Below are 13,922 nucleotides of genomic sequence, written 5' to 3' on the forward strand. Positions count from 1 at the left end.
TTGACCTCATGGCCCCCCACCCGCTGTGCTGAACCTCTGTGCCACACATTGAAGCACTGACAGGCATCACAAGCTTGAATAATACGCATTTTATTTCAATTGGCTGAAGAGTGCAGATTTTTCAAATGCTGGGAACATTGAAAAGCATGTCACATAAAATACTGGGTAGTGATTTTGAAGTCATTTAAAGTATTCCTTCAAAGCAAGCTGATAATGGGACTTGTGCCAATTTAAATTTGAAAACGTTTTACCTAATTATTACAAATGCTACAATTATTTGTAATTGCCTCGAATCGCCATATATACCCCAGACTTCTCTCAGACAGTTTTCACATACAAATCTTCCCCTTTGTTTATAATCTCACCTGTATGGTGTAGACCTACACAAGAACTGCTGCTGCAATCATAAAGATGACACGTACTTCTACACAATCATTTTAATTCATTTAATACTTTTACTCTTTTACTTTTAATTAATGATTTATATTCCCATCAATAATGATAATCATTCAGAAATGATGGGCTTCTCATATAGTTGTATACTACAGTATACAATTACATCACAATCAGAATCAGAATCGGGTTTATTGGCCAAGTGTGTTGACACACACAAGGAGTTTGATTCCAGCTGTTAGTGACTCTCAAGGTACAGACATAAATAAAAACTATACATTCGGCTTGGACTATACAAGATAATACAGACAATGTGAGACAGTATAGACAGTGTGAGTATTAAATACCGATACAGGGCAGTAATGTACATAGCAGGAGTGTGGAAACAGAAATGAATATTGAGTAACTGACATTTCAGATACAATATGGACAAATAATGCTTATTTTTGCTGTGTAAAGAAAAAAGATCCCAAACAATTTCAGTTTCCTAGTAGCATATCAGCAGATCATTACATTCCTCCGTGCATCCAGACAGATAGATAGATGTGTAAAAAAAAAAAAAAAGGGTAAAGATCACATGCTTCCCTTGTTCCTTTTTGTCATATGAGGAGATTTCATATTTTAAGTCGGAAGTTGTAATCATGAAAGTGAATACGGTTTTCCACATAACTCTTATTGTGGATAATAGTGTGACTATGCATACTACATATGAACAACCATGGACTCAGCCAATCAAAACTAATTGTTAAATAACACTTTAATTGCATAGATTATTAATGACTAAAAAAAAGAGTAATAAAGTAACCTGTGCTTTTTTCCCCAACTCTGCCTTTTAGAGACACAATGTGCACTAATGACAGTGTGTGTGATCAAGAGTGGGGAAAACAGCTGTTTCATTTTCACCCTCACTGCCTGAGACGGGTTGTTTTTTAATTTACAGGTAAAAAAAAAAATGCAGCTACTAATGAAAGTTTATGGAAAACAGACTGATTGATTGCTTTTGGCTTTTTTATGGACTTCTAGATCCCAGATTGGCCTATGTTTTCGACACTAAAGCCTCTTTCAGTGTACCATGTGTGAGGAGGTTGGGTAGCCACTGTGTTAGGTTGAAGAGTGGGTTCTACCCCGTGATGGCTCTTTGACCCTTTTAAACAGATAATTAGCTGAAGAATGAAATGTCTGGATTACATCTAAAGTCTCTTACCAAGAATGCAAGACTTTCTACACAGGGGGGGTAAAAACATAAGTAGTAACTTAGGGGGAAAGCAGCTACATTTACTAATGCTGCCTTCAATTCCTCCCGGAAGTTGGTATGTTTGTTTACGAGGTCTGTGGTGGTGATTACGACGTGGTGAGTGTTCGAGGGAGTTTGGTCATGAGCAGGGTCGGGAAAAAAATATTATTTTTGTATAAATGTTTGGGAGCATAGAAGACTGAATGGTAGTTAAGTGCTGTTGACATTATGGTGGTGTTCATGAATGTTCAACCCATAATTATGACATTTCCAACAGTACTGAAAGGCAGCATAACTACACTGAATGGTCATTTAGTTTGTCTTGTTGAAAAAAAGCGTTGTAAACCTCTAACCCCTTTTTGTTTTAGAGAACCCATTCAGGACCCCAAGAACCCCTCATCACAGAGAAATCAAGGGAAAGGGAGCACAGTTGGCAGCAGCTAGGGAATACCAAGACCAGCATTCTCAATAATACTGATACTGATCAGTATCCTTAGGATCAAGATCATCAGTATTCTCAAGCCATCATTATTGAGAGTAAATAAAATACACTGGACTGCACTACTTTTGTTTAATGTTTTGAAAACAGTAAGACAATGCTGACATTTTGCCCTTTTGCATGTTGAAAAAGAACTCTCCCAAAAAGAATGACTGACACCCCAAAATATACAACTGAGTGAGTGGCTTGTTTGTACCAAGAACAAAGGCAAATAGAAGAAGAATAGGAAGTTCCTGTTCATGGTAAGTCAGTATAATACTCCTTAGTTAAAAAACATTCCAGGTAGAATTTCTAAATACAACACCCATATTGCAAGTATAGATAGGTCAATCTGTCTGTCTATCCCTAGCCACTACCATAGTACTGCTAATTTAATGCTAATCAGGTTATTTCTAACTAGCTGATTCCCAAATTTTAGAAAATTATATCACTTTGCTGTTTGATATTAAAGACGGCAAAAGGAAAACAGTTTCACATAAGAAAATGGCTGCAAATTTACACATTCATTTGTTAGTAAAAAACTTACAATCGATCTTGTACATAGAAGCAAGATGCAAGGAGACACCCTCTCACATATTTAAAAATATATTTGCTGTTTTCTATTCAGATTTCCTTCCTGTCTGCTCTTCCATCTGTCCCTGCGCTCGTCTGCTAACATGCTGACTCACTCTTCCTTCCACATTCTTTTGCTTTTTTTTTTTTTTAATGCTTCCTCTTCCATATAGTCCTCACCAGATCCTTTTTATTACACCGACTACATTCTTCCTGTCCGGATGACCTGATCCAAATCAAATTATTCAATTTTACTTTAATAGGAGAAACAAGTTGTCAGCCTTCCTGTGGACCACCTCGTCTTGCTTTTCCCTTGCTTCTTGCTTTCTTCTTCTTTACACTCACGCACCTACATTTCTCCTCCTTCTCTTCTCCATTTTGATGATTTCCAGCTGTCCCGTATCCACAGAGGACAAAATTTCTGTTACATCTGCTTCTGCTTTGGTAATTAATAGCTCGCTTTCCAATCCAAACCCGAGACTGAGATCTCCCTTCCCCCCTCCATGTTATCAGACCTGTCAATCACAGCATGGCTGTTTAAACACTCCATTGCCACCCTCCGCTCATCCTCTTTCTCCTCAGTCCCCTCACTTTCTGTCTGCTGATCGCTGTCTCTTTAGCTTGTCCTGTTTCCCTTTTCTCTCACTTGCTGTCCCTCTCTTTTTCCCATATTCTCCCTCTCTCTTTATCTCTTGCTCTCTCCCCTCTCCTGGCCCGTATTCATTCCTTATTCATCTCGGGTGATTGAACACACTCGCTCTTCACTCCCAGCCCCCTTGTTTCCAGCTGTACTCGCCTCCATCATTAATGGGCCTTCGTCAGGCCTCCAAAGGCCACCATAACCAGCTTAGGACCAAATCTGTCCATCTGTGTGCCTGAACCAAAATCACCACGGAAGCTGTCAAATCTCTTTACGGAATGACAGAAAATTTTAAAACATTAAAAAACATTTTAATGCACATTTTTTTTGCTATATGTGATCTAAATTTTTTTTTGGCCAAATTTCAATTTCAAATAGTATAATCTAGGCTAAAACACTCTTATTTAAGCATTTTAGTTAAGTAAAAAATACATCAAAATATCAGAAAGAAAGCTTTTAGACTTTTAGACTTTTAGAAGGATAATCCATGGCTCTAAATGCTTCAACAATCCTAAACCACTTTCAATAAAAAAACACCTCACATTCTTACTCCACTCACTTTTATTAATATTAAATCCATATGAAATATTTTTACACTAAACAATATTACAAAAATGACTGCCCCAATTTCTAAAGAAAAACGTTTTCATGTAATTGGAATAGTTTTGTAAGTTTGGGAATAAAAACGATACCCTCTAAATTGATTACTATTAAAATGATACTAAAAAATCTTGGATGTTATGCGAGACAGTTCAGCATTTGTGTACATTTACATTACAGGCAATGTTTTTAAGACCATGGATGAAAACACCACCACCATCATTTTGCATTACCTTCGCTTTGGATATAAATCTTAATCCTGCTGCTCTTTTTTCTTCTTCTATCTACATCATTTTTACTACAACACTCAATGCCAAGCCAATATTACAAATAATACTACAAAATTCAATGGGGGTATTGAGTGCATCTCTTTTCTCTGGATAAATGATATCCAATGGTTTGACAGTGGCCTAGTAAATTATGGCAGGAGAAGCAAACAAGGCTGTTCCACCATTTCACAAATGGCTACACATTGGGCTGTTACACATGAACGTTTTGTTTACCATGATTCATTATAATAATGCAGAAAAGTATTCTGTCAGATTGTTTACATTGATAGAAAACTCATTATTCATATAAACACTGTCCTTGTTTATAATGTTGGATTTGCATTAATTGTATTAAATCCATAACACTTTAGATCTTTATGCAGTTTATTAATAACTGATGACCACAGCTTTTTAGCTTTATGTGAATTTAAGTTGCCCTTGTTGGGAGTTTCAGGCAAAAGCAAGAGTATTTATCCAAAAGCACAAACATGATTCCATAGTGTACAATCGGCCATTTATAAATGAATGTTTTTCCTTGGTAATTATTCTTAATTAGATAAATTACCATAACAAAACAGAGGGACCTCGAGAAGAAGATGTTCTATAATCACTATACAATAATCACGTTCTTTTCCTTTCATATTTTTTTTAATCGTTTAACGTGATTGGGAAAAAAAACGAATAGTATTTGTAGGTGTGTGTTTGTGTGTGCGAGCGCGCACGTGTTTTAATAATGTTTTTTATTAAAAAATTTATTCACCACGTTATTTTGTATTTGAATAAAGTCACAAGCTCATAGTTACTCATTAAAATGTCATAGTATAATATTCATAATATATTATTGCCAGTTACTAGGTTAATGAGAGGATCATAGCTGGGCATCTTAAAGTTTTCTTATATGCGATTCTGCAAACCGCTGCAGTGCGAACATTTGGAGTGTGTGTGTGTGTGTGTGTGTGTGTGTGTGCGCGCGCGCGCGCGTACATTTTACTTGCCATTGACCAGCGTTGTTCAGATAAAACTGTCTTGAATACATTGGAGTATTTTCGTAATTAAAATCAACAGTAACTGTGAGACAGATTTTATGGATTTTTTTGTATGTAGATCATAAATTTAACTGTGAACAAAGCAGAAACTCATGCATGCACTCAGGCTTGTTTTCTCCTCTGTCTAGCTCTCTCCTTCTCTTTATACTCAGGCCTGTTTCTGCTCTCTCTCACACACACACACACACACACACACACACACACACACACACACACACACACACACACACACACACGCGCAGGAGAGCTACAAAGCCCTGATCCTCCTCCTCTACCTCCACCGTCAATTTCTCTCTCTCTCTCTCTCTCTCTCTCTCTCTCTCTCTCTCTCTTTCTCTCTTTCTCTCTGCTGTCGGGCCTCTGCTGCTTTTCCCTGCTGCAGCGATGTGCTGAAAATCAACATGTTTTATTTGCGACTGAATAAATGTCTATTATAAAATAAATAAATGATTATAAAAAAATAAAAATAAAAATAAATAAAATAAAATAAAAATGGAAACAAGTGAATACATATAAAAAATATATTGTTTCAACATTTTATCCAGGTTTCTTTCTTTAGTCGTAAATACCAGCTTTTTGCAAGAGAAATGAGCTGAACAGCGTATTTTAAATATTGTAAAAAATAATATAAACGTTCAGCTTTTAACATTATTAATAATAATAATAATAATAATAATTATTATTATTATAATTATAATAATCATAATCATAATAATAATGTTTGATTAAAATAAAGAAATAAATAAAATGGAAGCCTGCACGGAAATAGATGGGGAAACTTAATTAAAGAGACTATAATTGATGACATGATGTAATTGATGAATTACAGGAAAAGTGAAAAATGTGACAGGATATAAGAATGTGAAATATCGTGTGGAACCCTGGGTAAAAATAGACCGACTTGTTTTTCAGTGAGCGCCCAAAATGTGTATTTTCCACAAATCTTTTCATTTAATGCTAATCAGACATGTGGAGCTCATTTATTACAGACACGACTATTGGAATTCTCTTTAGTTATAACGTAATTCGCGTGCGTCTGTCTGTCTGCCTTTTTTGCGTTTGTGTGTGTGTGTGTGTGTGTGTGTATTTGTGCGTCTGTCTGTCTGCATTTGTGTGTGTGTGTGTGTGTGTGTGTGTGTGTGTGTGTGTGTGTGTGTGTGTGTGTGTGTGTGTGTGTGAGAGAGAGAGAACAAAACTTTCACGAATCTGAATCTAAAACACTCCAAAAATCTGCACTGGTTAATAAGGTTCGTGTGTGTGTGTGTGTGTGTGTGTGTGTGTGTGTGTGTGTGTGTGTGTGTGTGTGTGTGTGTGTGTGTGTGTGTGTGTGTATTTGTGCGTCTGTCTGTCTGCATTTGTGTGTGTGTGTGTGTGTGTGTGTGTGTGTGTGTGTGTGTGTGTATTTGTGCGTCTGTCTGTCTGCATTTGTGTGTGTGTGTGTGTGTGTATTTGTGCGTCGGTCTGTCTGCATTTGTGTGTGTGTTTGTGTGTGTGTGTGTGTGTGAAAACTTTCACGAATCTGAATCTAAAACACTCCAAAAATCTGCACTGGTTAATAAGGTTCGTGTGTGTGTGTGTGTGTGTGTGTGTGTGTGTGTGTGTGTGTGTGTGTGTGTGTGTGTGTGTGTGTGTGTGTGTGTGTGTGTGTTTATTATGGGCCGTATAGTAACTAGTAGTATAACTCTCATTAATTATTTAGGCATTTTAAGGTCCAGCGAGACTCCCACTCTAAACCATTACATTATACCAGTATACATGTATTATTATTATTATTATTATTATTATTATTATTATTAGTAGTAGTAGTAGTAGTAGTAGTAGTAGTAGTACAGTAGTAATGCAGTACAGTCAAAACTTCCATTACAAAAATACCAAAAAAATAGTTTCTAGTTTAATAATTGAATCAACAAACTAAAACAACATTATATATACAATTAATTCATCTATTTGAATCATTATAATAAACAAATAAACTTCACTGCAGGCACAAATCAAAAATAATAATTTACTTAGTAAACATTTACTAAGATAAAATAAAAATTATAAATGTATATATTTAATATGTATACATAAAATAAAATAAATCTTAACATTTAAAATGTGAGTGTCACGAGAGAAAGAAGGTGGTTCAAGGTTTTATACTTTTGGACACATCATAAGTTTGTACTTATAATACAGTATTTAATATACACTAAGAAACATATTATTTCGAACACTGCAAATGGGATACGATGAGGTTAAAAAAAGTCACAAGTAATCAAATACTATTAAGAATTTCAAATATAAATATGATTTGTTTAATATTTTTTTGGTTAGTGCACTGTTAATTTTTCTATGACTATTAGTTAATACATATAAGAATATTTCTTTGCATTGCTTGGGAGAAATAAAATAGATACATCATGAATTGTGCTTTAGCTATTCAGTGTGTGTATAAAAGTGTGTGTAGCAAACTGTGAGTGTGTGTGTGTGTGTGTGTGTGTGTGTGTGTGTGTGTGTGTGTGTGTGTGTGTGTGTGTGTGTTTGTGTGTGTGTGTGTGTGCATGTACACACACACACACAGAATTGAGGAGTCCTTTATAAAGGTCTGGTCTGTGATAGGAAGGATGAGGATCAAAGCTACCGGGTTTCTGGACACAGAAATCACACACACTCCACTTTTCAGAGATAGACAAGTGCAGAATTATCCATAACTTCTATATATTAAATATTGTCACATTTATAACATTTGAGCAAGCAGGTCATTGAGAGGCTGCAGTTTGGCACTAAAGAGATTACGTTTTAATAGCTGAGATTGTGTTTACAGTGTGCCGGCTTGTCTGAATCTCAGTGACCTGCTGGGGAACTACTGGTAACACACCTAATTCCATCAGCCATGGTGAAATCTGCGGGCGTGTAACTCACTTGTAAATGAAATGATTAATACTTACTTTTCTTATTCTTTAATTGTATGGGGGTATGTTTCTTTATTTATTCTTGGCTAGCTGTAAAACCAGAGTCAACATAATTCATTTGTAATTGTTATTTGTTGTAATTTATAATTTATATTTTTTATGCATAAAAGATTTTAAATGCCTAAATCTTTTACAGTATCTCTCTTACTCTTTTTCTCTATCTATCTCTCTTACTCACTCTTACTCTATTTGATTTCAAAGGTCTTTTAGAAAAAGAAGGGAAAGAAGTCATGCTCCTCCCAGGTTCAGGCCGAGGGGCTGCACTAACACGAGCAGCTACACAACACCACAATTAGCGGCAGTCGCTGGGCTTTGTCTGTGCTGAGCTGCTCGACAGGACACATAATGGAGAGAAAGAGAGAGAGAGATGCTTTTTCAGCTGAGAAACAATGAAGCCCTGAGCTGAAATGGACGTTGCATGAAAGGCCCATCTCGGAGATGATTGCATAACTTAAAATAGGAGTCCATTAGGAGCAGGGCTCAGCAAATGTGTTTAGAAACTATTGCTGATAAATGGTTGTGTTTATGATTGCACTGGATTGCAGTCTGTCTAAACAAATGATGCTGTTCACCATATTTGAAGTGTTTCAAATTCACTTATATTAGGATCCAAAAGCCCTTACTTTGCACTTCAAGTTATGGAAGTAGAAAAAATATGAAGCAGTGACAAAACAAAGAGTTATTCCAAGCATTATTTGATATAAAATTTCGTAAACATGTTGCTCCTCCAGCTTTTCTTACTCCTTCTTTTATTGGCAAAATTAACAACAAATAACTGATTCTCCAATGTATTCATATAATACATGTTGCATGCTTTTTGTCAATAAACCTTCCAGTCCATGTGAAAAGTAAATTATTCTAAATAATGTTTTAATGTGTGTAATGTTTAAAATCACAAATAGCAATTTGTTTTAAGTTAAAGATACGAATGCCATCCGATAATTGTTTCTTTGTGCTCAGACCGAGTAGAAAGTGTGGACTATCTGAGTGTGCACATTGTTGAAACCCACGTGAACGATCACACACACGCACTTATGTTCATTGGCATAATTATTAATGCTAATTAACTTCTGTAAACAAAATAAATCCTTGTGTAACAATTGTTTACCACTAAGACATAAAAAAACCAAACACACAAAAACACACACACACACACACCCCCAACACACACACACACACACACAAACTTACTGAGCAAAGTACATTTAATGCATCTAAGGCTAAACAACAGATAAAAAGCTCCAATTTTCTCCCATAAGACACTGCGGTATTCCAACAGTTAACATCCACATCTCATCTCCAATAAAACATGTTCACTCACAGATTCTGATTCTTTGAATTGTCTCTATTCTTTTCCTGATTTAAACAAAAAAAGCTCCTCGTTTGCATCTTAGGGTGGTGTCAGTGGGATGGCTTGGTGCTTGTGTTAGTAACAGTAAGGTGGAGTGATATTCAGATCCAGCCTCAACCCTGAACACTCTCCGTTTCTGTTTCATTGTTCTGTCAAGGACTTATCACGATTCCAACGTACAGTGTCACACACACACACAGGCATACATCAACTTCAATCTCTTTTTAATGAGAAATTCTGCCCCCTCTAATATGTGCAAATTAACCTCCCCTTCCCCTTCCCCCTCTCTCTCTCTCTCTCTCTCTCTCTCTCTCTCTCTCTCTCTCTCTCTCTCTCTCTCTCTCTCTCTCTTTCCCCTGGGGGCAGAGCTTCACGATGGACAGAGCGCCAGATTATCCTCCATTAGGGCGAGTAGAGAGAGAGAGGGGCTTTCAATATGGAGCTCGTCGCATTTAAACTCATACAATGGCTGCCGAGCCTCGTATCACCTGCTTGGCTAGCCTTTATATCATTACTGTCATTACCATGATTATTATTACCAATTTTATATTCAGGCCATGTTGATTGTAATTTTTGAATTACAGCTAATAGGGAATTTTTAAAAACAGACAGTGGTCGTGTTTCTGGCGCAGTGGTGCGCCCTAATTTAATGGATTTCCTGGTAAGGAGTCCATTTGGCTCTATTCGTCCCAGCGTGGGGTCTCGTGGCCTGCAGGTTTCCCCCCTCATTCCGTCTTCTGTTTAGGCAAGAAAATGTTATTTCACCACCTTATCAAAGAGACAAACCGGCCGTAGACTTTTTTTTTTGTTTGCACTTTTTTAAAAATATTTTCTTTGATGTTCGAAATTTGGACTTCATCATCACCATATTCATCACCAGGAACATAAATACACTAACATAAGTACAATAATAGGCTACAAATATAATATATGCTATATATTTTAATAGAGGATTAAAGCTAGGAAAGAATGAAAGTGTTATAATAAACAATGATAAATAAATAAATAAATAAATATAGTGGATTGTATAATAATATTGCTAACCATCTACCTTTTCCCAGGGGTTCTACATACTTATGTGTTTATAAAACCTTAAAAATACGTGGGGTGTACTATTTATTACGCACATTAAGTTCCTAATAAAAATATCTAATTATTGAATACAATTAAAAAATAATGTCCAACTGATTGTGCAAAACAACCGTCAAGGAAAATGCTGTTATGTATTATATTATGCAATATGTGTATTATATTAGTGAATATTTATAATGTATATAAGAAACCCTCTTGGCACATTAAACTATATGTCATAAACAAAAAAATGACAAAGGTAACATTAATGAATAAACACCTTAATTAAATAATAATTATAATAAATAAATAAAAAACTTTGCACTTTGCAAATACTCGTTATGTTTGTAGCCTGTTGTTGTATTTCCTGGTCCAATATCGTGAGCAAGATGTGAGTATTGAACAGCAAATATCCCACAGTCTGCACGGTCGATTTGGAACAAAAGCTCTCGCGCATCTTTAATGAACAGTTCTTCAAGTTTCTTTCATCTTGTCGCCGGTGTGTGTTTTATATATGAGAATGTGCATGCAAAAATTGAAGCCATCAACAGCTCGTGATGAAGTGAGACTTCATATTGTAAACAGTGTGTGCCGTTGCCATGGCACCCGTTTTCAGAGAGAGAGAGGGAGAGAGAGAGAGAGAGAGAGAGAGGGAGAGAGAGAGAGAGAGAGAGAGAGAGAGAGAGAGAGAGAGAGGGGAAGGGGTGGGGGAGCCCACCATAGTCTCCATAGTGATCAAGATGCCATGCAAACCTGCTTTTCACCACGGTAACTTCTCTCTTCATGCACAGAGCAGTGAGCTGCACACATGGATTTGCAAAATGCTGTAAATAAAAAAACGGAATGATCATTTCATGATATGTTTCTAAATATATATTGAGCAATGTTCCTATATAGAACAATGCATGTCATGAATGCATTTGACTTTGTTTTGCGTCTATTTTCAAATGACTTTACTGTTTTGCGTGTAAATCTAGCTTTCCTTTTTTCTGGGCTTTCTTGAATAACTCAAAGCTGCCCAACGTTTGCGCAAAGTCAAAACTAAACCTTCCGAAATCTGTTCCTTTGTCATACTACAATATAGGATGTCAGCTTTTTTTTTTAACTGGGCAGGAAAAGCGGGAAATGACAGGCAATGCAATACAATTATACGTTGCTTCCAAGAGGACATTTAGCATTTTTATAACTCTATTGATTTCTTGTATTACCAGAATGGGCCAAATTAAAGAACACGCTCCCATCACTTAATTGCAATGCTCTATTGACCTGCTGCTCTAAGCACACTGAACTCCATGTTCTCGGAGAGTCAATTAGGAGAAAAATGTGAACTTCTCCAGATCACCATTAGGCAGTGCACTTTCGGGCAAATTGATTTTTTTTCTTCTGCTCTAGCTCCCCTTCTTCATCTTCCTCCTCCTCCTCGGTTATTTCATATAAACCACTATTATTATTATTATTATTATTATTATTATTATTATTATTATTGTTTTGTTAATTTGATCATCATCATCATCATCATCATCATCGTCATTATTATTATTCTTATTATTGTTGTTGCTGTTGTTGATTTGATTATTATTATTATTATTATTATTATTATTATTATTATTATTATTATTATTATTATTATTATCATTATTATTGTTTTGTTAATTTGATCATCATTTCATCATCATCATCATCATCATGTCAAGTCAAGTCAAGTTTATTTGTATAGCGCTTTTCACAACAGACATTGTCTCAAAGCAGCTTTACAGAAAACAACAGTGAAGGTGAATGGTGTGCGTTTGTCCCTGATGAGCAAGCTGTGGCGACAGTGGCAAGGAAAAACTCCCTTAGATGATATGAGGAAGAAACCTTGAGAGGAACCAGACTCAAAGGGGAACCCATCCTCATATGGGTGACATCAAAAGTTTGGTCATAAATCTTTCAACAATACAGAACAATTTGTGATCATCATAGATCCAGCATCAGCTTCTCCATGCCAGGGCCTTTAAACACTCGGCATCTACTTCTCCATGATCATCCATAGGTCCATAATCTTCACGAGGTGGGACGTGACTGGAGCTGGCCAAACCTCAGGATGCCTCGGGATGGGGAGAGAAAGAGAAGCAGTGGAGAGGAATTAGCGTAGCTGCTGTTCATGATATTAACAGCACAAGTTGATAATGTGCATGTGATCAGATGTTCTGGAGCACAAGGTTGTGATGTGATGTGCGTGATGTGTGTTATGTGTAGGCTTTGCTAAAAAGATATGTTTTTAATCATCATCATCATCATTATTATTATTATTATTATTGTTGTTGTTGTTGTTGTTGTTTTTGTTGATTTGATTATTATTATTATTGTTTTGTTGATTTGATCATCATCATCATCATTATTATTATTATTATTATTATTATTATTATTATTATTATTATTATTATTATTATTATTATTATTATTATTATTATTATTATTCAGAGGTGTTTAATTTATATTGGGACAAAAATGAAAACGAAGTGAAATTCTGTTTTCTGTTTGATTCACATAATTTCATTGCTTACCTATTCTACTCCATCTTTTGTGCCGATTTATGGTTTCACTTTTTTGTCATCTCTTTTTTCTTCTTCTTCTTCTTCTTCTTCTTCTTCTTCTTCTTCTTCTTCTTCTTCATTTTATTAATGCATACGCTTTCAGCTCCCTCTCCTACTCTCAGACAGAATGCCAGGATGTGGATCAATATCTCATTGATTCCCCTATCAATGCACATTACTATGGGTCAGGCATCTGCTTATACCCTCTCGGTCCACGTGCTGCCTGTTGCCACGGGGACTAGGATTCATCCCTTCCTGACCTCTGACATGGACAGACAAAGAGAATAAGACTGAAGAGAAGGACGAGGAGGAAAACGTATGCACGCAGGCAGGGAAAAAGATCAATTGCTGAAATGCAGAAGACAGGACTCGGATAATCTGAGTTGGTCTAATTCAGTAATGAAGTGAATTAGGATCATTTTTAAAGAATGAAAGAGTTTGTAATCCAAAATGAGATTGTTGTCATGAGTTTTTTTTTCTTCAGTGCTATTTATTCCTTTTTCTGATCCGCTTATCCAAACACTGTTTTAGTCTACCTCAGGCGTATCCTATGGCTTTAATACCCAATATGCCCAAAAGTAACCTGACCATGATGAACCTGTGCATAATGCAAGATCTACAAAGAGGTTTTTTTTGTGTGTGGAAGAACTCGCATTGCCTGGACAGAGCCCTGAACTCAACCCCACTGAACACGTTGAGGATACATTTCTTTTGGGATAAATGCTGAGCTTGTGCTA

Source organism: Silurus aristotelis (genome assembly GCF_946808225.1).
Source record: "Silurus aristotelis genome assembly, chromosome: 25".
NCBI lineage: Eukaryota > Metazoa > Chordata > Actinopteri > Siluriformes > Siluridae > Silurus > Silurus aristotelis.